Source organism: Linepithema humile, chromosome 4 (assembly GCF_040581485.1).
Source record: "Linepithema humile isolate Giens D197 chromosome 4, Lhum_UNIL_v1.0, whole genome shotgun sequence".
NCBI lineage: Eukaryota > Metazoa > Arthropoda > Insecta > Hymenoptera > Formicidae > Linepithema > Linepithema humile.
Window position 1 is genome coordinate 3,929,105 of NC_090131.1, and position 25,057 is coordinate 3,954,161.

The 25,057-nt window shown below is 40.0% G+C and overlaps 1 protein-coding gene across 6 annotated transcripts in view; it reads right to left on the reverse strand.

Annotated features, from left to right (window-relative positions):
* Positions 1 to 25,057, reverse strand: part of Pgant2 (polypeptide N-acetylgalactosaminyltransferase 2) — a 197,999-nt gene that overhangs the window by 82,556 nt on the left and 90,386 nt on the right. The window lies entirely within an intron of this gene.

Here is a 25,057-nt window from a genome sequence, read left to right on the forward strand (position 1 = left end):
TTCGAAAAGGGCAATACTTATCTTCGTACTTTAATGTTCTTATCTCAGCCAAGCTGAGAGGCAAGTTCTAGACGGATATACTAAAGTTAGTGCATTTCTTTCAAGCTACGAATTTTTTAACTATGTTTCTTCGTCCAATATAGTATACTGCCAAAATGGCATAGTATTATATCCACTTCTACAATCTGAATGTGTGTAGTTTACAGTTTAATAATTTGCGATTTGCTATGCATTCATATCGCCGGTGAGATTATCGCCTATTTGCGCATAGAGATCAGTAATCGATTTTTGATACGCAATTAATAGTTAAGCGTGCACGATCTACGCCCGCATAATTTTATGCATAGTTCGAGCGTATAATTAATGCGGAAAGCGCAATACGTGATTAGAGGAATACACGCTCCGGCAGTAAAATTTCAGGCACACAGGTGCATACTTGCGGCGGAGTTTAATCATGCATGGTGGCCGCGCTATAAAAACAACACGGTACGCGGAACTACAATTGTAGAAGTACGGTAATGCATACACACACATACACAGTTATTGGCCCTTTAAGGGCAAACTTTATGCACGGAGTTTTATTCGAGACATGCGCACAACTATAAAAATATATAACGCATTGCGGTTTTTTTTATTTCTTTTAAGGTGGGTTAAATTTAAAAATCCGCTCTGCAAAAAAATAAAAAAATTCTTCTAAATTAAAATCATAATTTATACGAGTAACACAATTTCGCATACATCCCAGAAAATCTTTTGTCGCGAGAGAATTAACAAAAGGGTCCCTGCTTCCCTTCTGGCATATTTGATCGATATTTACGAAAGCGGCGATGTCTCGTTGTAAGCGGAAAGGGTGTTTTTTAAGTATTCAATTTGTGTAATTAATTCGCGTATAAAATATTTGCAATATCGGAGGAACGTGATTACCGTAAAGTCTCCTGACATGGGGAGGCTGAAGAATTCGAAAAATTTGGAACGTTCGCCTTTTTAAATTTCAGCCACGAATCATGCGGAAGAGGCCGTTCTGAGGATTAACGAGACGGGAGGTGTGGATCCGAAGGAAAATTTTATTACAACGTGCCAGGGCTATAATATGTCTCACTTGGTTGAGCGATGCGATATTCTTGCGCCCGGAATAATACATAGCTTGTTACTTATTTCAGATCTGTGAATTCCGCAAGTTTAATTAATATTTTCAAAGTTTGTCTGCATAAGTATATTCCGAGTATATATAAAGCCCCCGCACTTGTAATAATAAATATTTAACAATTTAGAATTAGTAATAGGCTCCAAAATTAACAATAGTTAGAAATGAAAGGCGAAAAGAGCCGTTGCAAGGTAACATTACCTTTTCAACCATTTGACCAAGTTGACACATTTATTCCTATGATTTTGACACTTCGGTTTTTAAGTTTTAACGAAATATTTATTATGAGTGTTGAAGGCGAATCATGGGACAAAATCTATCTCTGGCTCTTCCATTAGAATTCCAATTGTATATATCCTCACATTGGATTCTAATTAATAAGAAGAAATCATTGCGTAGCTTATAGCGTTTATTTATTTAATTTTTAATGTTTCGACTATTAAGACAATATTTTGTAATTTTTGGTAATGTCACTGAAGAAGGCCTAACATAGGCAGAAACGTTTGATTTTGAATGTAATTCATATCCATAATATAATTTGATTTTATGCACGAACACCTTGCAACGGCTCTTTTCGCCTCTCATTTTTAACTAATAAATATTTAGATTACGTAGTATACGTAGTATATCGGCGCGGTGTAATATTGATGTAATATTCACGGTTGAAAAGCAAAGCAAACTTCATCAAACTGCAATATGGTAAGCCTCGCGGAATGTATAGATCGGTAAATTTGATCTAAACAGATGGGAATATAATCTAATAACGCAAAGTGAGACTGTACAGCGACGCGCAAGTCCCTCGGGACCGATTTAGCCCGCGCTAGCGTTACAGATCGACGCGCATCGTCGAATAGTGCAATCCCCGCGGGATGTTGTCGCAGGACAGAAGCGGCGAACGAGTCGAAATTTTTCACGGCCAACGGACGCCTTTTTCCAGCGGGTGCGGCAAATGGCGCGCTAACGACCGCCGGTAGAATCGAACCAGCGATGCGGACAGTTTTGTCATTTAGCGGCGGCGGGATTGGTACCGAGGACTGGCGAATTGCGGACATAGTCCGGCACGACGTGCAGAGTAATCCATTGTTCCAAAATAAACGGAGACAACGCGCGGTGCTGTCTGCAGGCGTGCTGCCACTCCATTTTCGAAAATTTGACTGTACGATATCAAAGGGATATGAATGGCTTGTTTACGAGCTCGCGAATTCCGACCCGCTCTCCTTCGCGAAACTTTCGACCGTACATCACTTTTCTCTATCGTGGACAAATGATCCGTGTGCCATACTGATTGTAAGTTATTTTATTACAGTCGTATATTATATTTTAATAGCGTAAATCTCAACATGTCATAAATACTTTATCCGATTTGATCTAACCGAATGTGTCTTTTACGTGTACTTGTGTCTTTGAATGATAAAGTTGAATTTTAATTTAATAGCGACTTTCTCTTTTAATATATTATAAATTTTACTTCTCGAATATAAGTAAATGATAAATTTTGATCCGTAAATAAATAAAATATTAATTTCTATTTTAATAGCGCGAGTCAATTTCTAATCCAACATTCTTCACAGTGCAAATACCTAACCAGTTTTGTCCACAAAAATGCCGTTAGGTACAATTGTGCGTACGTGAGGGCGGAGAGTTGAATTCTCCAACAAGGGCGGAATCGAACGGGCAACAGAAACCAGAGAGAGCTCTGTAGTAGGGAAGAGATTGGAGGGTCGGATGTGATAACAACGTGCCTTTTATTCGTCAGAACGGTCCTGTGCAAAAGCTGCAATATCCGGATAATCCGCGGGATGCACGCAGCCAGACAAAGCGCGGGAAGGGCGAGGCGATGGGCAAAAACGGCGGCGGGGATGAAAGTTCGCGTGGATACGCGTGTTCGCTCTGCGAAGGGGCACAAATGTGCGGGCGAAATAGAGGGTTGTGTGTCGGTGGGGATTAGCAAGCGAGGCATACAATCGACCGACTTTAGTGCAGGCATCGTGGAATTTCAATGGACACGTTGGCCCAGAAAACCGATTGCAGTCCATCTCCCCGTTTCACTTTTGCTTTTTTTCTACTCTCTATTTTGAAAAGCCAGAAGGGCTTTTTGGCCCACGCACGACACGTCGTTGCGGCTCGAATCGGCTCTTCGCGAAACGAGTTCGCCGCTTCGATAATAATCGCGAATAAAAGGCATTATGGGATTTGCGAGCATGCATTAGAAGATGCTGAAAAATAATAGTACAACTGTTAAAAAGTATTCAATGATTCTCGCAGCCAATATGATTATTAATCGTCGTTAATACGCCACATAACAGATTATCCACGCAAACTGTCGATAATCGTGTGGATATCGTTTCGCGTGTCAATTCTTAGTCCATTGAGACATTGCATGCTTCGGAGCCACTTATGCGAGCGTTATGCATCGCCGCGTTGCCATTCGACGATCATATGCTTGCATACGCGACAGGATAAGAGAGATTCCGTGTCCCCGCGCGTTCGATCACTCAAAATCATCTGGGGCGTTCCGTCAAACTGTCACCTCGTGCATATATGGCACTCGGTGCCGGTACACGTCACCGACTGCGCGACGGACGTGGGTGTTTGCAGTGTCAACGACTTATCTGCTTATGTGCTATTGACATCGTCAAGTGGATCTGGCAAACATGTGCGCGTAGTCCGGCGTACGGAAATTTGCGCGCGACACTCAACACTACGAAGATTTGCGGAGCAAAGATCGACGGAGGCGAAGTCACTTCCATATATCCGCCTTTTAACCCCGAGTGAAATTCCTCGGAAATGACAGTGAAAATATCGTTATGCATACAGAATATTATATATCTATATTTCAAATAAACTTGGGAAAAATGTGATATATATAAAAGTAATGCGACTAATATAATTTTCCAATTGCTTTTATATTTTTTATCGAGTGCATCATTTCAAACTTGATGCTTTTTCTTATAAAACGATGTTCTTTCCTAAGCATATTAAAAAAGGAATTTTAGTAGATTAATTCACAATCCTATTAATAGCTCAATTCATAATTACATCAGCACGGTTCAATAATGCATACTTGGAAATTTGTATTAATAATCGTTAATAATTTGTATTAATAACAGTGGAAATATTGCAGAACGTATTCTATATAACAGCCGGTACTTAGCAACTTACTTCATCGAGAAATCTCGGGACGATTGCAGACTAATTAGTCTTGCTTCCGTGCTCATCGCTTATTAATGAGCCAGCGCCGCTTTTAATTTTATAACGTTACAAGAACCGAGAGTTTTACCGGAAAGATTTCTCAAGGATCGTGGAATTGAGTACAAAACGATTCATACAGTGGAATATTTCGTAAATGAAGATTTAAGTGCAGGAGATTGCTGAAACCTCTTCAATGTATGAAGGTTGTACGTTCAGTCGACGACTGAAATTGGAACAATCGTGTGTAATGCGAAATCGATGATAATGCCTATCAAGAGTGACAGATACGGTTACATATCGCATCGATGACGTGCTTTCCCATCTCCGGGATTGATAGCGATGACTGTCGATGAGACAAATCTTTACCTCCCGAAATTGAGCATAATCGTCGAGTACGAGGCGTCATCTGTCAACATTGACAATGGACATAATCGGAACTCTCAGTGTAGCAGTCGCATCAAAATTCCAAACACAAGCGAGTTGCGATTAACATTAATATGCATGAAATGGACAGCGCTCACACAGCATAATATTAACACGGATGACAAGTTTGAAGAGAAGAGATACATTTTTTTATCAAATTAATTTTCAGTCGATTTTTTTCCGATAAACGCGATTATTACAATTCGTCTATGAAAAAGATTTTGATATATGAGGATCAAGTGGGCTCACAACCGCAGACAGTGAACAATTTAACCGTTAACACCACTATTTGTCAAACTTGAACACGGTGACGAGCGACGGGAAACTATTAAAACAAGCTGCGACCGCACACAAGAGTGTGCGAGAGAGGAGAGAGACTGCTAAAACCGAGTGCGACCACAAACTACGACAGACAGCTGTAAAAATTGGCCGGTGACCACGGGGTGACCCGAGACGTTACTGCTTGTCAAAACTAACCGCGACCGCAGGCGGTGAAAGACATTACAATTTGTCAAAGATGATCGTAACCGCGAATTGTGCGGGACGCACGAAACCAACAGTTGTCATATACTCGGCGAAATATACTGCTGTTGCACATTATTATGAAGAAAGCTTTCGGCGTGCTATGACGAAATTCTAAATCAGATCACAAGAGCCGAATTGTACACAAAGATGACCAAAGGGAGCAGCTTTCATTCTCTCCGTATGAATTTAACATGATTATATTAAGTCTATATTTTTGAGCAAGATTAACGATCATGTAACATTGACAAGATTGAACGAAAGTTTCTATAAATGACTCGCTGGGTCGTACTTGCTCTCTAGGAATGCAATAGGCAGTGCGGAATATTAATGATCACTAGAAAATATATTTTGTGTCTGACTTGAACAACATCAAGTTCTAAGATGATAAATCGTCACGAGTCTAGGGTTATTAATCCTTGACATGGTCGAGGTTTTATTACTCCTCACGGTTTCAAAATTTTCGCAAATATTTCGCGACAGCACATTTTTCTCGCATTCACCATTGTTACACTCTTGGATAAATATAAAAAAAAAAAGCGTGGATTGTTTTAAGAATTAAGACTGTGACCGTGGAACATTGTGTGAAAGCGAATCCGCTGAATGCTTTAAATTAGAAAGAATCACACGCGCGCCTCCAACTGGGCACAATCCGTGGATTAAATCCTCGCCGCCCGCATTTTCACGGTGAGTAATTTCGACGATTGCCGAAAGTAACGCGTCGACGTGCTTTTTCTCCCGGGCCGAAGTCAACGGTGGTGGTTTAACAGCGATGGAGCGACGTGAATGCGGCCATTGTGTGTTCCGGGAAGTGCATGCTAGCGAAATGCGCAAGAGGACGGAAGGTAAAAAGAGCAGGCTATGTTAACGGGATAAAGGCCGTGCGGCGCGGAGGCGAGAGATGAAGGACGACGATGCAAAAGCGATGGCGGGTCGCGGGGATGTTTTAGAGAGCGAGGGAGAAAGAAAGAGAGAAAGAGAGTAACTTCGTTAAAACACTAGCCGACACTCGCCTTTATAAACGCCCGCGTGGCGACTCTTTCAAAGCCAGCCGAAGTGCAAACTTCATGAAATCCAGAACAATAAGCCCGGCTGACGGTTGTTGCCTTCGCCTCGACACGCACTATCCAAAAGCTGTCGAAGTGTTGTCTCGTAATTTTTTACCTTAAAATGAAAACTAAAGGTGTGCTCTGCTGTCGAAAAACGCTCTCTTTTATCAGTCGTGATACTTTAAGAATATAAAAGTCAAATTCATATATTCTGCTTTTAAAATGTGTCATAGAATTATGCACGCAGACATACAGTACGTCGAAAGAAAGTGACTGGCGTTTTTATTAAATTTATTTCATATCGATTCGGAAACATTATATAGACATATTAACTTTTCCTATTCCTATGTATATGATGGATGTCACGTAATCTGAGCAACTGTATCACCAGATTTGAACTTTCACCGGTTGCAGCCGAGCTGCAAGTTTTCACTTAAGACGAACACGTATCGATAACATACGATTGCGATTTACTTGACGAACCTCGCGTGGAACATTTTGGAGATGCGTCGGTGAACCACGACAATCCATCAATGTCTAAGGCAAAAGATAAAGTGAAACCAGTTCTCTAGGTACGTACATTTATCAAAAATGCCCCAGCTTCACTGTGAAAATATTTTGCTATTAATATTAATGTACTCCATACTCTTGCTGAAGCGCGCGCAAAGTCCGCAGCGTGCGCGAATTTCGAAAAAAAGAGGCGCATTAGACACGGAAGCAACGGGTATCTGGGTTTAAAGCTACCTCCCGCTATCGATTTATTTTGCTGTCAGATTAGCGGTGTGAGACGGATTATTTTTGAAGGGGCAGGAATATCGAAACGAAGAATTTATGAAAGAAAGGAGCAAGAAGATATGACATAATTGCTTAAAATAATTAAACATGAAAATTTCATGTATTAAATTTAGATAAAAAAATGATCAGAATAGTTTTTGCGGAGTAAACATTAATTTTTGAACACAAATTTCGTAGAAACACAAATTCTTTTGAATGAAACCAGAATCTTGAAAAAGATCATGCATTGTTAAACAAAACAAGTATAAATTATAGATTTTTTGGACTCAAGCACAGTTATGCATTACAAGTAGCTGGCATAAAAATTTCAAGTCTAATTAATTATACTTGAATTTACATAAACAGTATGCATGTTCAGAAATGTGTATATTACTCTCTCTCATATTTATCATACTACATTACAAAAATTATGTTGCTCCATAAATTCTACGCAACATAAATATAGATGAGAGACGCAAAAATAAATCTCATACATTTTATTCACGCTTCTTTGAAGTATATATTTCCTGTCCGTGTAATTCAAAAACATGTTTTGCGCCCTTTGAATAAACAATATGAAATGGAACTCATCGTTATTTAATATATCAATAAATAATGTTCGAATTTGGCAAAACGGATGACAGAATTGGAACAAATTGTAAACCAAATATTGCATCGCGGTTTAACGCGACAGTTAATTTCGCGACAAATATTAAATAACGCATCCTATGTGACGACTCAACGAATTGTACATATTTAACAATACTTGTGTGTCGCTATATATATATATATATATATATATATATATATATATATATATATATGTGTGTGTATACATTACGAAATAAATTTAACGCTACTGTATCTAATTAACCGATTACAGCAGCTATCCTCGCTCTACGATAATTTCATCCGCTATTTATCGTTCACAGTCAATTATTGTATTACACGAAGCGCCTTCGAATTAAAATTGTTTCAAATATTTCCCCGCCCTTTCCCTGCATCACATTATAATCACATCAAAATGTATACAGAAAACGGTACGTAATGAAATAAAGGCATATTTGAATATATTTAATATAGCAAATGGAATAAAAAAGCGACAGGTCGCCATTTAACGTTAAAAACTTGAGAATTTAAGCTATGCTATCGCTGTCATCGCCATAATATTAATTCGCATCGCGGCATTTTCAAGGAACTTTCCGGATTTGGAAATATCATCGACGCGATGAGGGACAGGGGGGAGAGGGATAGGGACGCAGAGAACGTGTCAGCCCGTGGAGCTCGGCAGGAATTCTGTTAATTGAACGCCCGGTGGATCCCAGACGCGGTTGCGAGCGGTCGCATTCGACGCTCGGATAACTGCGGATCCAACTTTAATCAAATTACATTCGTGACTCGCTGTTTTCGCTATGCTAGAATCGTCCTGGATCGCAGTTTTCCTCCCCGATGGGAGACGCGCACGGATGACGAAAGGATAGAGTGTGCAGCTGTTTAATTAAAAATTCACTTCCGACGAATTCTCTCTATCGCGGGGATTCGATCAATCGATCGTTACACTGAAAATTACAATGGTATTCAACATTTATTTCACTAACGCCTAATTTATAAAATTACTATGACGTGACCACGATATTATCGCAATAGAATGTAATAGCGATGTAATAGAAATTCCTGTTTGATTAGTGTGGATGTAGTGAATAGCGCGGGGCAATATTTGCCCTTTAATGTTGCTTGTAACAAGCGTATCGCACCTGCGGAGCACCGAAAGGTGCGGGCTTAATTAAATTTGCGTATCTGTCGTAAAAAATAATGGCTCTTTAATTCAGAGCAGTTACATTTAGTGCTACATTCGTTTCATTCACTGCATAAAATTATAAAAATATATTTGTATCCATTCAACGCGAGCAATTGAATTGTAATATTATATAAGCGTTTTATAAAGTTCATTAACGCTGCCATGGTGTAGGACTTTTGCTTTTAATCGAAATAATTTCACCGAATTTTTCATCAATCTAATTAAATAATTATTTTTTAATCAACTAGCGACTATGTATAAACGTATATTTCATAAAATGTGTAACCAAAAGTGTAAAGCATTAATAATGCGTATACATTGCAAAACATTCAAATCGAAAACACTTTTACGTTAACAATGGAAACAAGCGTTTCAAACACAATTCAGTGAAATCATTGTAAAATCACTAGTGCTTAAAATCTTTGTGCGTTTGATATTGAAGCACCGACAAGAAAAGCACAAGGTACAGAGGCGGATTTATGCAAGCGGGTATCAAATTTTAATAGGTGCTTGCCGAGATCTTACTGAGGAGTCTTGTGAGGAGGATGCTTAAAGATCGGGTAACGTGACACTGTTGAGATTATATTGTCGAGGTATCTTTTGTCAAAGGCGCGCGGAGCAAATCGCGAGATAAAGTAAACTTGCCGGTGACTTTGAACGCATTGGCGACCACAAGGCGTAAATCAGCGTTCGCCAGTTCGTGTTTTTATTCTGATCGGAAAACGTGGCGTGTTTCGCACACGAAAAACGTGCCACCGGAACAATCGACATTGTAACCCTGCCAGTTTGTACTGCGGTCGCAATTTATGAAGTCGAACTAATCCGCGAGCAGCTTTTCCCAGAATTATTAACGCGACCGCGATTTTTCTCCGCCTACAATAGTCTCGTTCGGCCATTGTCCACACCTCCTCAATAACGAATATTCATCGATGTTTTCATTCGCGATCTATTCATCCAAAGTATCCCTTTGTTTCAGCTCTATCTCGTAATGAATGCATAATGCATAGAATGAATAAAAATGTCCGTATCTACATACCGACATTATATCGATGTTATTTTCAATCGAATTCCATTGAATATGCATTGAGCAAGACTGGAAAAAATTATGCTAATTAAATTCGAACAAATAATGTGTGGGCTTCTTCGCATAGAAAATTCGCGTAGGAATATCTTCGCATTGAATAAATAAAATTCAGCCGTATCTCTAATCGACTCATTTGTGCCAAGTGTAACCAACCACCTTACGCATCAGTTGTATCTAATCACCGCGATGACCAAACATATACGCGGTGAAAAGGCGAATAGGATAATTGCAATTAGTTACGTTGCGTGGTTGAGTACGTGAGGGAGTCGAAGGACGAGGGAGGGATGAGATGGTAACTTCGTTAATTGCATTCCACCTAATTGGCAGAAGCCAAAGCGGGCGGGGACGAGAACCGCGTGGGCGAAAGCGAGATGGCGGCATCTAAACTTGTCGTATCAGCTACGAGTCGAGACAATGTCGTCGTATCGATCATCGTCTCCCTTAACGACTTGCAGACAATCATTACGGATCATAATGATCGCGCGTTTCCATTCGAATATCATCCAGTTCCTAATGTTACTTAAAGTCATCACGACGGTTGACGTTTCGATTTCCAACGCCGTAAAAAAAATGAGCTTTCACCTTTCATACGCTATTCTCAACAACAATAAAATAATAAAGGTTTCCACACAAAGGTGACATTAATAAGTATTAACGTCTTACAATTAGTCGCGTTTAAACTAATTGCGTGTTTAACAAATGCATTGCATTAGCACGCAGTATAGAAAATCGTCTATTCACGTAGTGAATTAAGTTTCAAGTTAAACACTGTTATGCGGCACTGTATGAATTTGCAACATTGTTGAAATAACTCTGCCCTATTTACAGGCGTGACAAAAGACGAGTTGTGCATAGTTTCAAGGTACAAGGTACGAACTGATATGAACTTAATTTTTTCGAACTCCAATCCAACATAATATAAATTTCCAATAAGTAACATAATTCATGCATCCGTAAGACAGAATATTATTTTGTACTGCAGTATCATTATCGCAATTTATATTCTTGACAAATTATGAAAACAACATAATGGAAAATAAACGGAAAGTAAAAGTATGAGTTGGCAAATTAATAATATTATGCCTTTGCTAATTTATTTAGTTGTAACGAACCCGGTAACTATTTTAATTAACAAATGTATTGCAAATTTGAAATTTACTATTATAATTGGCGAGCCGAGAAAATAATTTAATTTAATAACGCTCTCCAAACAACCATTGTAGCAAATAATAATTATGCATACTTCATGCTCAGCGGCATCCATTTACCAATAACTGATAGTCAATCCCGTATTTACCGTTTCCCATTTCGGTTGTATACGATATATCTCGGCATAACCACGATACGCAACGGGATATATCCCACCTATCCTCGGCGGAGGCCGGAATCGGTTCGAAACATTGTTCGGATAGTTTGGAGCGTTCGCCGGGGTGACAAGTCTTGCGCCTCGACGAATAGTTTATACTTGCAGTTATACGTTCGTTATGCCATTAGTGTTTTCAGTCCTCGAAAGCCAAGAAGTGAATGCGAGTTAGTTGGAAACAATGTTTGACGCAATAAACTTTTTGTAGGTTGCGAATACTTGAGCTACTTCCGATCCGTCTACACCGCGACGTTGCGGTAGGCCGCGCGTAAGGCCGCGTGTATGCGCGTAGTTGTACGTGTAATAATCTACGTGGAAAGTAAATGCACGTATCGTGTTTCAGCGCTTCATTTTGTTTAATTAACTAGACTCGGATTGAGAAACGCTGCTGCGTCAATAATTATTCAGCACCATGCAAGATTTAATGATATAACGTCACATCGTGTGCTTACTCTCTATCGCGGCTTAAACCCAGATTACCTTGAACTTTCATCATCGTCGTTATCCGTCGTGAGAGATGCGCGGGAGTTTAACTTTCTTCAAGAGTGCTCCACCAGTGGAGGAAATAACTTGCGGTGCGCCTCTATTCGTATTATGGAACTACATTGCGCGCATGATAAAATGTTGCTTTCTGCGGAAGTATGTGAGACGACACTCCCTCGTGAACGTAAATTGTATCACGTGCCGCGGTGCTCGCACCTAGCGCAACGACTGCTTATTCGGTTACGTCTCTCCGTCTCTTGCCATTATGGAAACGTATCGCTAAATCAGAGCTGGCCGCGTTAAAAGAATGCGAGCTGGAAAATGTATCTTTCTTGAGTGGCACTTTCAAAGTTTAATTAGAGTTTTAATTAAATGTTTCAGAGTATTGCGGAAGTCCCGCAGCAATTCCTCGCGATTACATATTCTTCGGCAAAGTTGGAAATTAATTTATCTTACGGAAAATTTTATTGCACTCCTTCAGTGGAAATTCCTTATTTTTAATATTAAATCTCTTGGTACGTATAGCTATTTAGTAGTGTAGTAGCTGCACGTCTCTCCAGGCTGCAGCAGGATTCGTTAGCGAAATTCCATGCGGAAATTCTAAATGAGCCGACGACGTTGCGTTGGCGGCGGGTCGAGACTGATTTATGTACCCCGCGCAGTCGAGGTAGTCATCGTAATTTATATTCTGTATAAGTCTGTGCGTGAAATCGAACGTGAATGGAGCTTTCGCAGCTTCCGAGCGGGACATTTTCCGAGCTACCGACAAGTTCGACTGCATAATCAGAACTTAGACGAACCGTAATTTCCGAACGTAAACTTCCGTGTACATTTTCTTCCGCAAACGTATTTGCAATTCCGCAGACACTTTTCTATCACACGGCATAATGTTGTTCAAAGTAAATGAAGATCTCTGTAAATAAATCGACGGCGTGGCATCCTTCAAATTACGTTATTTTTCATATTAGAAACGTGCCGATTATTATAATATTTCTTGAGTTAATATAATTTAGATTAATATAATACACAGAGCAACTAGAGCCATAAAGCGTTTAGAATCAAAAATTTTAAAATAAATTTTTAATTAATAAATCCTAGTTTACTAGAAGGGAATAATATTACGTCTAGCGCAATTATCACACAGTGATGATAGTATCAAGAAAGAATTTCAGCGTGCCATTCGCAAGATCCGTATCGCTGGGAAGATGGGCAAAAAGTCGCGTCGTTGCGAAAGTTGTTGGCGCAAACGAGTTCGGCGATCAAGTCGAGAGGACGACAGCTGCGGCCCTGAGAGTGGCCCGTAGCATCCTTTCACTCGCGTTTAACCTTATCTGACAGGAGAGCAAGTATGCGCAACCACAGAATGGACCAGTTCCCAGTTTCAAAGTAACGTAATATTTTTTTAAACCATCTCTTTCACAATGCGATTTTACAACGCCAAGTCCCCTATAAATCTACGACTATGTCGATCTCATCTAACGGTATCTGTCCGTAAATCCAACCGCCAAGTCGGAATTTCGTCTCCCGAGGACGAATCGGAATACATTAGTCGGTCAGCATGATTTACTGGCCTAATTTAGTGCACATCCAAAACGTCACGCAATCTGCACTCGCGCGATTTAAAGCGAGAATGATGAATCAATCGTATTGTTCAATTTAGAAATAATAACAACGATGCGAGCAATTGCACAATTAAAAAACAGTACACTGAAATTGCGTAAGAAAGAATTAACACACAAAGTCTGAGAATGAATCGTAATAATACCTACATATAATTTAAACTTTTCCAAAGAATTGTGTAACAACAGTACTTTTATTAATTTAAGAAAAGTAGATCTCAAGATTTAATGCAAAATGTCAAGAATTTTATAGCAACATACATGATATCTCTATCGCAAGGAGAAAAGACTTGTCATTGAAATCTAACAGATGAAAGACGTGAAAAGCCAGGTTGTATATTTGCGAATGGTATCGAATGAAAGATTGAACTGAAATAAATCGTTATATAAAGTCTGAAAAATTCAGCGAAAAAATACAGACAGATACGACTGTCAGCATCAATTATTTTCAAATACTTGAGGAAAATGTCGCATAAGAGAGAAAGAGCACTTGTACGGCATTTTCCACACTGAAACGTGGTTAAATTTTCGATGTGCAAATGCCGTCGTGTTCCTCGGGATCGAGAGATATTTTTATATGGAAAACATGTGCGGGATATTGCCTGCATATGCATGCGCACGCGCGCGCGTGCATTCGCCGCGACTTTCGTGACGATTTTTCAACTGATTTGTCGACGGTGATGGCGCAAATGCATGTAACGCCGTATGTTCCCTTCGCCGCGTCGGTGTCGTCTGTTTCTACTGCGAATCGCGCAGACAGACAGAACAGTATTGTCGAAGCGTGATTTCGTTTCACGGAATTCTTGAAATTCACGTGGCGTATTCAATCCGCACGATTCAAAAAATAATTCGCAACTACCATACGCTTTCTCTAAATTTCATGTAAATGTAAATAATACATCGCACGATATCTATGAAATTTGCTGTAAAGTGGAAAATTAATAACACAACTGCATTAAAATGTGGGATATACGAGTGCAGCGAGTTGTTTTAAAGCACAAAGGCACAAAACATAGGATACGATCGTTCGCGTTTCTACGGCAATAAAGTTTCAATCTACTTTTATTCTGAATTTCACATTCATCATTCTGAATTTCACATGGAAACATATGATATTGATTTCCTTGTCCGCATTTTCCGTTCAAAAAATATACGCAAACTATTGCACTTTTTGATGAAACCGATTACATTTCGATTAAATATATATCTGTCGATAAACATTATTTTACAGTAGCGTATTTTACTTTCGAAGCACATAGGACACATCGTAGTGGAATGTAGAGCGTTTAGCCGCTTCGATATACACTCATCTACGCAAAATTGACAATATACCGTTACTGTGTGATAGTGAGTGTCTTATTGCGGTACATTGAATTGCCAGTCGTTTTTATTACATTCACTTGTCTCGATGGCCGCGCAGCTGCAGCTGGCCTCCAGCTCCCCAACTTTGTACTCAATATTATTCGCGCATAGTGTATACGGGATCGCGTGTTCGCTTCGCAAATATATGCGCACAAAACAGACGTGCGCGCAACGAAAATCTACGACTGTTCGCGACAAGATGGAAATATCAAAATACGAGAATCCCAACCCGTTGAATCTAGGAATAATACACCTCCGTGTAAGCTCCGTGTGCTCCAAGCAAAGCTCGAGGTATGCACGTTTGGTAGCTCGTGAGAAAAACACGGCGAGGCAGATAAAAAGATCACATAAGAGAAGGCTCCTCCTGCGCTCTTTATACTGCATGAAAATTTCATTCAAGCACATAACCGCAATACAGCACGCCATAAAACTACGTCTGCTTTTCGTGTCTCTCAGCGACACTATTATAACAAAGAGAGAATAAAGGCGGAGAGGAAAAGATAATCAAGAACATTATTCCATTTATGATTTTCAACGTTAAAGAAAGAAGAAAAAAAATTGATTACGCGCATCGTATTTTTATTTTCTCTTTTCCTCAAGAAGTTAATCTGAGATTCTCGGAAAGCTGCAAAAACGAGACAAATTTTATTACGTATCGTTGAAATATTAGAATGAAAAAAGCTACAAAAATTTTGCTTTATAAATATCGCAGAATATCCGCTAATTGCGTTAGCGTTCCTTGTAAACCAATTTAGTTTCCGCGCCGTTTAATTGGCAATATAACCGCACAAGTCGGTGAAAAAGAATAAAAACTAATAGCGGAACAAAACGCGCCTCGTTGCCTCGAATTGTTTCTCGAGTGCGTATCTTGAGAACGTATTGAGGCCTCAAAAAGTAGTTCAATCAGAAGAAGACTTAAGAACACGCGATATCACTCGCGGCTATTAACTTCACGCCGCGAGCGTTTATGCGATCGTTACGATCCGCAGCTTTCATTAGTCCCCGAAGACTCATCCTCGAAAAGATGCACCAAGCGTCGTATAACTTAATTCTCAACTTCGCGCGAGCGAGGAACGCAGAAGATTGCTCGTAAAATATCGCGAAAATTAGAATGCAATTAGTCGAATAAAGGATCACCTTTAAACAGCGCGTATAATAAATATACAAATAATTAATTTCTCATGAAATAAAAAATATGAAACATTTAGTCGTTTGGTGCTTCGAAAATTAATTGTTGTTTTCAAATCTGTATGTAAAATATTAAAACGATAACGGATAATGGAATTCTGATCGTTATTTAATTTTCAGCAGTCGCTAAATCAATTGTTGGAAACTTGGTCATTGTTAATCCGCTTGATTTTCACGTTGCTACAATTATCGAGATTATACGTTACAAAGTGTGGATCATCTGTACATGCGAAGCATTTCATTTGCGGATTGCGGTGAACTACGGCACTTCAACTCGGTGGCATCGAGCGATCGTGCGAATCGAGAGAGGTTCGATTAGAAATGTCGATTGAGCAACTTTTAACTCGTTAAGTAATCTTACTGGGGAGCGGGCTCGATTCTCAATGTCCTTTCACGTATCGCCATCGTTTCCTTCAACGAAGAAGCGACGTGCATAAGACTCGTATCAGACTATACATCGGAGATCGAAGATTGCCAATTGAAGATTGGAGTTTGCTGTATCAGAAAAAAACGAGTTAAAAGATTGAGATCATTTAATCGATTGAATTCTAATCTTCAATTCGCAATCTCAATCTCCAATGCATAATTTGAAACGAGTTTTATGCATGTCGCTTCTTCATTGAAGAGAAGCGATAACGATTTCGTAACGCTTCGTTAACCAGCAAAATAATAAATAAAATATATAAAATGAAGCAAACATTTATTTTGTTCAGATAAATCGATAATAAAGCCATTTACTTTGAAGGTGTGAGAAACATTGCTAAAATCAATATGTACATACAAATGATTGTACGTCGGATTGAATGCACCGACCTTTTTCACTTTAACCTTTCGAGCACTTGAACAAGTCATTTGATTTTGCATGAGTATTCACGATATTAATGAGGATTCCATTCACAGTTGACGCCTCATCATTATTGGAGGCCGCCAGCAGAGCTCACTTTATCTCTACACGTCTGTGAAATATCGTTTGTTAAATAGTCATAAAGTGCAGTTTCAAAGTTCGCTACATTCATTTATATTTTCATAAATCGCAACTTTAAGCTTAAATGCACGAGAACATTTGTGGACTAAAATGTCTCAGAACTTTCGCTTTCTTAAAATTCTTAAAACACTTCGCCAATTAAGGAAACATCGACGATAATTTTATTCAAAACGAATAGACATTTGGCAATTTAATAATTCCAAAAAATCATCAAGTGTCATTATATTATAACATTTTAATATATTATGCCTTTTAAATTTCTACGAAAACATTTATTTTAAATAAGAGACATAATTAGATTCATAACTAATCATTTACAAACTCTCAAAACTTTCATCGCTTTTTTAAAATTGTTAAAACGCTTCGCCAATTAAGGAAACATCGACAATAATTTTATTCAAAACGCATAGACATTTGGCAAATTAAGAAATCCAAAAAATCATCAAGTGTCATTATATTATGCTTTTTGAATTTCTACGAGAAAACATTTATTTTAAATGAGAGACATAATTAGATTCGTAACTAATCATTTACACACTATTTAACACTTGGTTTAATTGGGTCAGAGTACTTTACGCCGAGCTGTAGCTACAAATTTAGTTAAACGATGCCGCGATTCATGCCCGAACGAGCGAGAACATCTTGCCGCTACGACCCGATTTAATCTCGCGCAGGGCGATGTATCACGGACTAGTGAGAAATCAGTGTCGCATCCTAAAAGCGTAGTCTTCTCCCGGTCTCGTCGCCCAACCTTACCCATCCTCGCGTAATCTGCTAAAAGCAACATATCAACGGAGAAACGCGCTTTATGAGCGTTTCACAGCGTTAGGCTGACACTCGCCAAAAGGTGGAATCGGATTTGCCGACGCTAGCCGGGATCGATGGGATGTACAATTGAATGCGTCATCTCTCGACAGTCTCACGATTGTACGGATGCGCATCGAAAATAATTGCACTTCAAGACGAAGTATTATTCGTAGTTCTTTACCCTACACTTTATTAAACAATTTCAACTTTATAAATTAAAATACAAAAAAAGACCGTAAATATTAATTCCGACTTAATCACTATTGTTACCCACAGGTCTCAGACACAGGCGGAAGTAAAATGAGTTTCCTGGTGGAAACGCAGCGAGCTAAATAGGTGTAACAAATAACGCATTGTGTAACGTGTAATCGGTGCAACTTTGTGCACCACACGTCGTGAGAAGTCCGGTAGTGAAAGGATCGTCCTCGAAACGCGGCGGCGAGCGGTTCGCCGAGAGCTTGATCGCATTGTACTTAAAACATCTTCAGTGAAAGGTAATTCGAAGTAAAATCGTGGGACTTTGAAAATTGTTTTCACGTGGGAGTGATTGGGGTGATTACGCATTAATGGCCGTGAGTAGAATAGCTGACGGTTTTTTTATGGTCTTGTTATCTTTTTATCAAAGGTCGAATCGATTGAAGCAGTCGAGTTATCCTCATTTTCAGTATTCATTCAGCTACAAAAGTTCTAAGATTGAAATTTCTAGAAATAGACATGCGATTTTATTTCGGATATACGCGAATAAAAAAAAAAAAAAATTCACCCTGCGCACAGTTCAAATATTATTACTTAAAATTCCTACAATTTGCTATAAATTGCAAGTGATGAAATAAGTAAGTATATTAAAATCGATTTGCCGTCCGTATTAATTATAGATATTATTTTTGGAAAAGTTATGTTTTTGTAACATAGATTTACAGCGTTAAAAGACTTTTCTTCCGCAAATTCTTGCCGCGAAAGAATTTCGCGATTATTTTGTCGCTTCTCTCATATATCGTAATTAATCACTTTAGCAATTTCGTGCAAGCGCAACGACACACTCATATAATATTGCGCCGTTCTGAATTCGCCGGCATGACGAGATTAAACCGCTAAGCACGTAACAAACAATCCTTTGCGGCTTGCCGGCGGTAAAGGAGCTCGTTTTTCTTATCCCGGCGTTGCACTAGGAACGCAATGTCGCCGTGAGGAGGGTATCGAGTGTTAAATTATGCCGGCACCGCGGCGCGCAGTCTATTCCGTAATATAATCGCGTATAAACCGGTCGTCCCGCGCCGGTGAGAGAAAAAAGGAGAGGAAGAAGAAACGATAGGGAGACGCGTAAAAAGGACGAGCGGAAACTCGCCCCGCGCGCGTCGATTAAAAGGATAGCGAAGCGAAGTATTTCTTTAATAATCTCGGAAAAGGAATGTGCCCGATATCTCGCCGTCCCGCTCCGGCCCCGCCCCCGCGATGCAGATGGTGCTGCGAAATTGATTTTTAAACGAGATTCCGAGGCCGATGTCCGAGGAGTGTGGAGCGCGCTATAAATTGCATCGGAAAACTGTGCGCACTTATAGACCGGCGAAGAGACGCGACACGATTAACCTCCATCTGGGATATTTATCGTCATCCAGTCACGCTAACGCACGAAAAAGGATCGACTCGATCATCCGTTGAATCAATTTGCGCGCTCTTGAGAGAGATAAAAAAAAGGAGGAGGGGGAGAAAAACCGAAAAAGAAGTAAATATTTTCTCGATCACAGCGGCTGCTAAATAGTAGAACGTACACAGTCTTGTGCTAGGTATCTCCAGATTCAACGGCGCACCCTTCTCTATCCGGAAGAAGAAGCGATTGTCCAGCGGACAATCGATGACGCTATTTATTCAAGTTCGCTCGCTCTCTCAGTTGGGGGAAAAGAAGAAGCGAAAGCGCGCGGCAAGATACCGTTCGGCGAAAAAAAAGCGGCAGAGTCAGAGGGGAAGCGATAAAACAGCCACTGCGATAAGTAATATTAATAATCTCGCGACAACGGACGTCCATCGTTCATAAGTAATGTGGGTGAGTTTTCTTGGATAATCGTTACTTCTTGCGCGCCTTCTGATATAAGATTTTCATTATTTATTGCATCCATTATTTCGCGACTGCGACTTTTTCATTTTCAGTGAGAAAATAAACGCGCGACTCTCGGATATCATTCTAAACCTTTCTCATAGATTTTCGTCGGAGCCTTGCGTTACGCGGTATCGGAAATACGGATCACGATATTGAAATCGTATAGTATCGGATATAATCGTATAGTATCGGCTACTAAATCCATCTAATTGTGTAGATTGCGGGCCGATAATGACAGATATTTCCAATTAGGGCGCACATCATTGTATAACCGGCACACGCGTCGATTATAGAATATAAATGGAATTACAGAATATATTTGTCTGTTCGGCGTGCGTTGCGCGAATACAGTGAGCGGTTACGAGATTTAGCCGACGAAATCGTACAATTTGCACGTACGTATAATCCGCCGTGGTCGCGGATTCCGCGTGTGGCAGCTGCGTGACCCGCATACTTCACGTCACGTGTGTGACGTACGCGCGATTAAAATTTAATTAAATATACGCGATAGAAACGGAGAGCCTACCGTCCTTAATTAAAAGCCACTTTGATTAACCTCAATTAAAACAACTCGACACGAGAACTTATTTCAATCCGCTTCCGCGCGAATGATAAGATTGCGGGAGAATCGCGAAATTTTATTTGCTTTATACGATATTTCGACAATTGTAGTGAAAATATCAAAATCACGACGGCATTTTATAAGATACGCGAAGTCAGTTCGTCACACCATAATTCTTTTACTTGAAAAATGTTCCTCAAATATTTTCGCCGTTTCTTCGGCGTTCGCACGTACGGGAAAAAAATTTCCATACTTCTTGTCCCGTTGCGGATTATCGTTTGGGTTGAATTTATAAGATTCCGCTCGTTCACCATCCGCTACTTTTACGAGAGGAATATCGCGCGTGACGCGAAATCGATGAGAAATATGATTATTGAATTACGGGAGTAGCGCCAATTTCACGAGCTTACGGCTATAACCGATTGCGCGAGATCCGCGGCGGAAAAAGAAGATGGGATTTCCTCCCTCGCTTTCTTCTTATGTTCCGCCACAACTTGTATCGGACAGCCAAAGCGGCAGGATGCTCGTATTCTCTACGAGCTCCTACCTTCTTTCGTGGCTGCCATACGGCACGTGATGTGAAACCGATGAAGGACGCGAGGTCGAAATTAATGATAATGTCTATCATTTTCCGCAATCGATCATACTCCGAGAAAGACTTGACAAATAGATTTCCCGGAACAACAAATAAAACTGTCTAGTTTCTGTATGAACTTCGAGAGAGTAGTGTTGATTTAATACTGGAAATTATTTGACAAATTAGAAAAAAACGAACGAGCCAACGCGAGATAAAAGTTATTTGATTTCAATTTTCAATTTTCTCCTCGTTATATAATATCAATTTTGTTTTTTTTTCAATATTTAAAATTGAACTTTTTTATTCTTTCGTTCTATTTATTGAAGAGAAAGTAATTTTTAATTCTAGCGTTAAGATGTCAAAACACATTTTAACTCGAACTTCGAATCAAACTTTACTTATTGAATTTTAATCATGACAATCATGAGAGCATTAACGTAATTACGTAAAAATAAAATAATTTCAGAGCGCAACGGCGTAATCAAGAAAATATTGGTCCATCGAGAAGTGATTTCTGAATGCAACTTTCCAGCTCTCGCTCGAGAAATCATTTCGAGCAAGCGAGTTAAGTGGCGCGCGTCCTTAATTCTACATAATAGCTTGCGAGTAGATTTCATCGGATCGCCGTGAAATGATTACGCAAATACATCGGGAACACCGAATTCCGTGTCACTTTAGAAGGAATTGCAGATGTCATTCGACAAATAAAAATGAAAGATAAGGCGAGCCATAACGCTCCCTCTTTCCTTCTTCAATCGCGGAGAATTTAATAGCTGTTCGCGGACTTTGGTGGGATCTCATAATGGTATCTCGGACGGATGTTAATAATCAATCCGACAAGATTACGCGACACGAATGGCCTTGTTCGAAACTCGTCGTCCTTGACAACGCGCGGTCGTGCATTCCCGTACACGCCCGCTGCACCGGGACAGGTGACGTCGACTACTTTCGCACTTCGCTTTACACGCGACGGAAGCGAGGAGGAAAGGGCGTGGAAGTCCTATTGCACAATCACTAACAGCTCGTTTATCGCGATTACAGATGTGACGTAAGAATCGCAGCGATGCGCCAATCTGTCGATCGATTGATTAAATGATTATCATAACGTTATAAATTGCTAAAGTGAATAATTGCATTTCTATTAAGATTTTCTTGTAAATGATTTGTACAGGAATGATTAATCGATTTACCTAACGACGTTCCTTGAAAAAAAAAAAAAGAAAACAAAATAGCAGAAAATATTATGCTATCGGCAATCATAAGACAGAATTGAAAAAAAATCTATTTTCTTACGTAATCTGTTGAATGAAGAATAACGTTCGTGCCTTTCCCAATATTATTGTGGTAGTAAAATGCTGCTTTTAACGATCGCATTACATTCTAAATAACACGCTCGCTTTCTCATTTGCGAATATATTTATTCATGATGCCTCCATCGTCTCAAAACTTTCGCGTCGGGCCACCATCGGTGTCGCGCCGCCGGCTTCGTAAATACTTTTAAGCGCGCCTCTCTTAACAATTATTAATTACAGCAGCTTAAGCAATTAACTCGGTGGACTAATTACAATCGTAAATCCCTCCGGACGCGGCGTCCTCGGTATTTCCGAAGGGGCGTCTCCGTATCTCGTGATGCTCGCATAATTATTATGGCCTGTTGCAGCGCGCGCGTGCATACCGCACGCGCGCATCGCATCGGCAGCCCGAGGGGAAACGTTCCGGCGGCGCGGGGGTGTACTGATGCGGCATTTAGGGGAGGTTTTTACAGCGTTTCAGGGTCGCTAATGGTCCGCGCGTACAGGCTGCCTGTACTCGCGAGACCATTAATCAAAAGCTGAGAAAATATCTTGCGCTTAAAGTGCGCGGCGCACGCCCCGTCGGCGCTGATATGCACGGGGCTGCATGAGTAATGCGCATAAATATACGGCTCGAGGGTAAAAGCTGGAGCTGCATACGCGTACACGTTCGGACATGTGCGTGCGTACATATGTACGTGAGATTGCATGAAGGAATCGCGGGGGAAACAACTCTAAGTACGTGCAAAGCTGTTATGTGCAACCGAAATAAAATGTAAGATACGATCGAATATTTCTGTTACTTTATTCATCATAAAATGTCCTTATCTTTATATTTATCACGTAATATTATTTTTATTTTTAATATATTCAGCAGAAATTACAAACGCAGTTGAATAATCTTTTCTTGCATCAATACAGCTGTTTAACATAAAATATGTAAAATAAAAATAATATAACTTTTTCCGTTTATGGCTAGTATTATGCTCTAAAAAAGATATATGGTCGTTAAATAGTAATAAGTTAAGATTTTTCGTGCAAGAATTCTAAGCACATTACATTTAATACATGCTTGTCGTTATGTATGTGTGAGTCTTTTCAGATAACCTAAATCCGAGAAAGAAGCATTAGTTAACATCTGAACAGCGTTGTTGCGTGTTATGCGTTATTTATTGCGGCTGATCTCAGACTTGTAATGTAATGTAATGGTCAGGGACGAGGAGAAATTGTTAGTCGTCGCGACATTCAGGGCCTCGAACAATGTGCGCGACGATTAATCAAAGTATACGAATATTTGCGCAAAATGATATATAATCAAGCAGCATCGGAATTATTCAGCTCGGCAGATAAGTATCTGGGTCGTAATGCTTTCATATTTCGTCGATTATATGTAAATTATGCAAATTGCTGGGCCGCGTTCCCACGAAAACTGGGAGAAAGACGTGCGTGCAATTGCATATGTACGTGCGTATTACGTGCGTTTTGATCTTGCGATTAGATAAAATCAATTCATTCCAGAAAATATAAAACTGGTAAAAAAAAAAACACTCAAAGTGATAAAGTTTTGAGGGAAATCTATTGGAGAAATTCCACTGTAAAACATGTTCCAACATAAGACCTACTAATTATTCCACCGTAAAATGGGTGGCCGATAAGAAACAAGAAATAATAAACCTTGGGGAAAAGCTGTTGCAGAAATTCCATACGTGCTGACACGTATGTAATGATAAATGAATAGCGAAATTCGCTTAGCACGAATTACTTCCGAGATTCGCGTTGTAATCTAAAATAACGGAGTAACACGTAGCATACGTACTCTTTATCGAAACGTAACGCGACAATACGGACTTGCGGTAATAAAAACGTTTCGTAATCACCCTGATATTTCTGTTGACGTTAAACATCCCCCGTCGCGAATGCTGCGTGTAGCGGTATAATTACGGCGGCGATAAGCCGGGTGCCACGCCAGGGAGAGGCACGATACGCGTCGGGTGTGCAACATGCAAATTTTTACGTCGGACGGAAGCGAAAAGCACGATTAGCCTCCCCCTGCCACGAATAATCGGAATACTGAAAGCGTGTTGCGCCCGCACGAGTGCGCGCCGCGGGAGGCGGCAACACTCCCCGCCGTCTCGTGCTACGTGTATTATTCCCGAGTTTACATTCCTGCGTACGCGAGACCTTTGCGAACGCAACCGCATGTAATTACGATAAGCGATAATATACATATGCGCGCGTGCCTTTTCAAGAGTTTTAACAATGCCCCGATGAATCGCTGCAGTGCGGCTGGCTGCCGCATTGGCCGGTCCGCTCTGCTCGGCGGATGCCAGAACCACCGCCGCCTCCGGCCGATCGATCAGCGGATTTCGTTCATTTAACTCTTCTGATATCGCTTCAGGGCGTATCTTTTACCGATTTACGTTCATCCCTGGCGCTTTGGCAAAAGTCTTATTGGCTACGTCAGTCATGAAAGCTAGAATCGTACAAACGGACGTGTACGAATAAATAAAACGCGAGGAATTTCAAGAGTAAAAGTACCTAAAATATGCTATTCAGCACGAGCTTTTCTAGCAGCGCTTTAAATCGAAAGTTAGTTCCGCTTAAAAAAACCACTTAACGTGTACTCCATTAGCAATTGTGTAAACAAATCTCTCTATCATGTGCGAACCGAACAAATGCGAGAGAGTGATGGCGAAAATACAGTTATTTAGAGCGTTCGAAGCATTAAACGGCTTAAA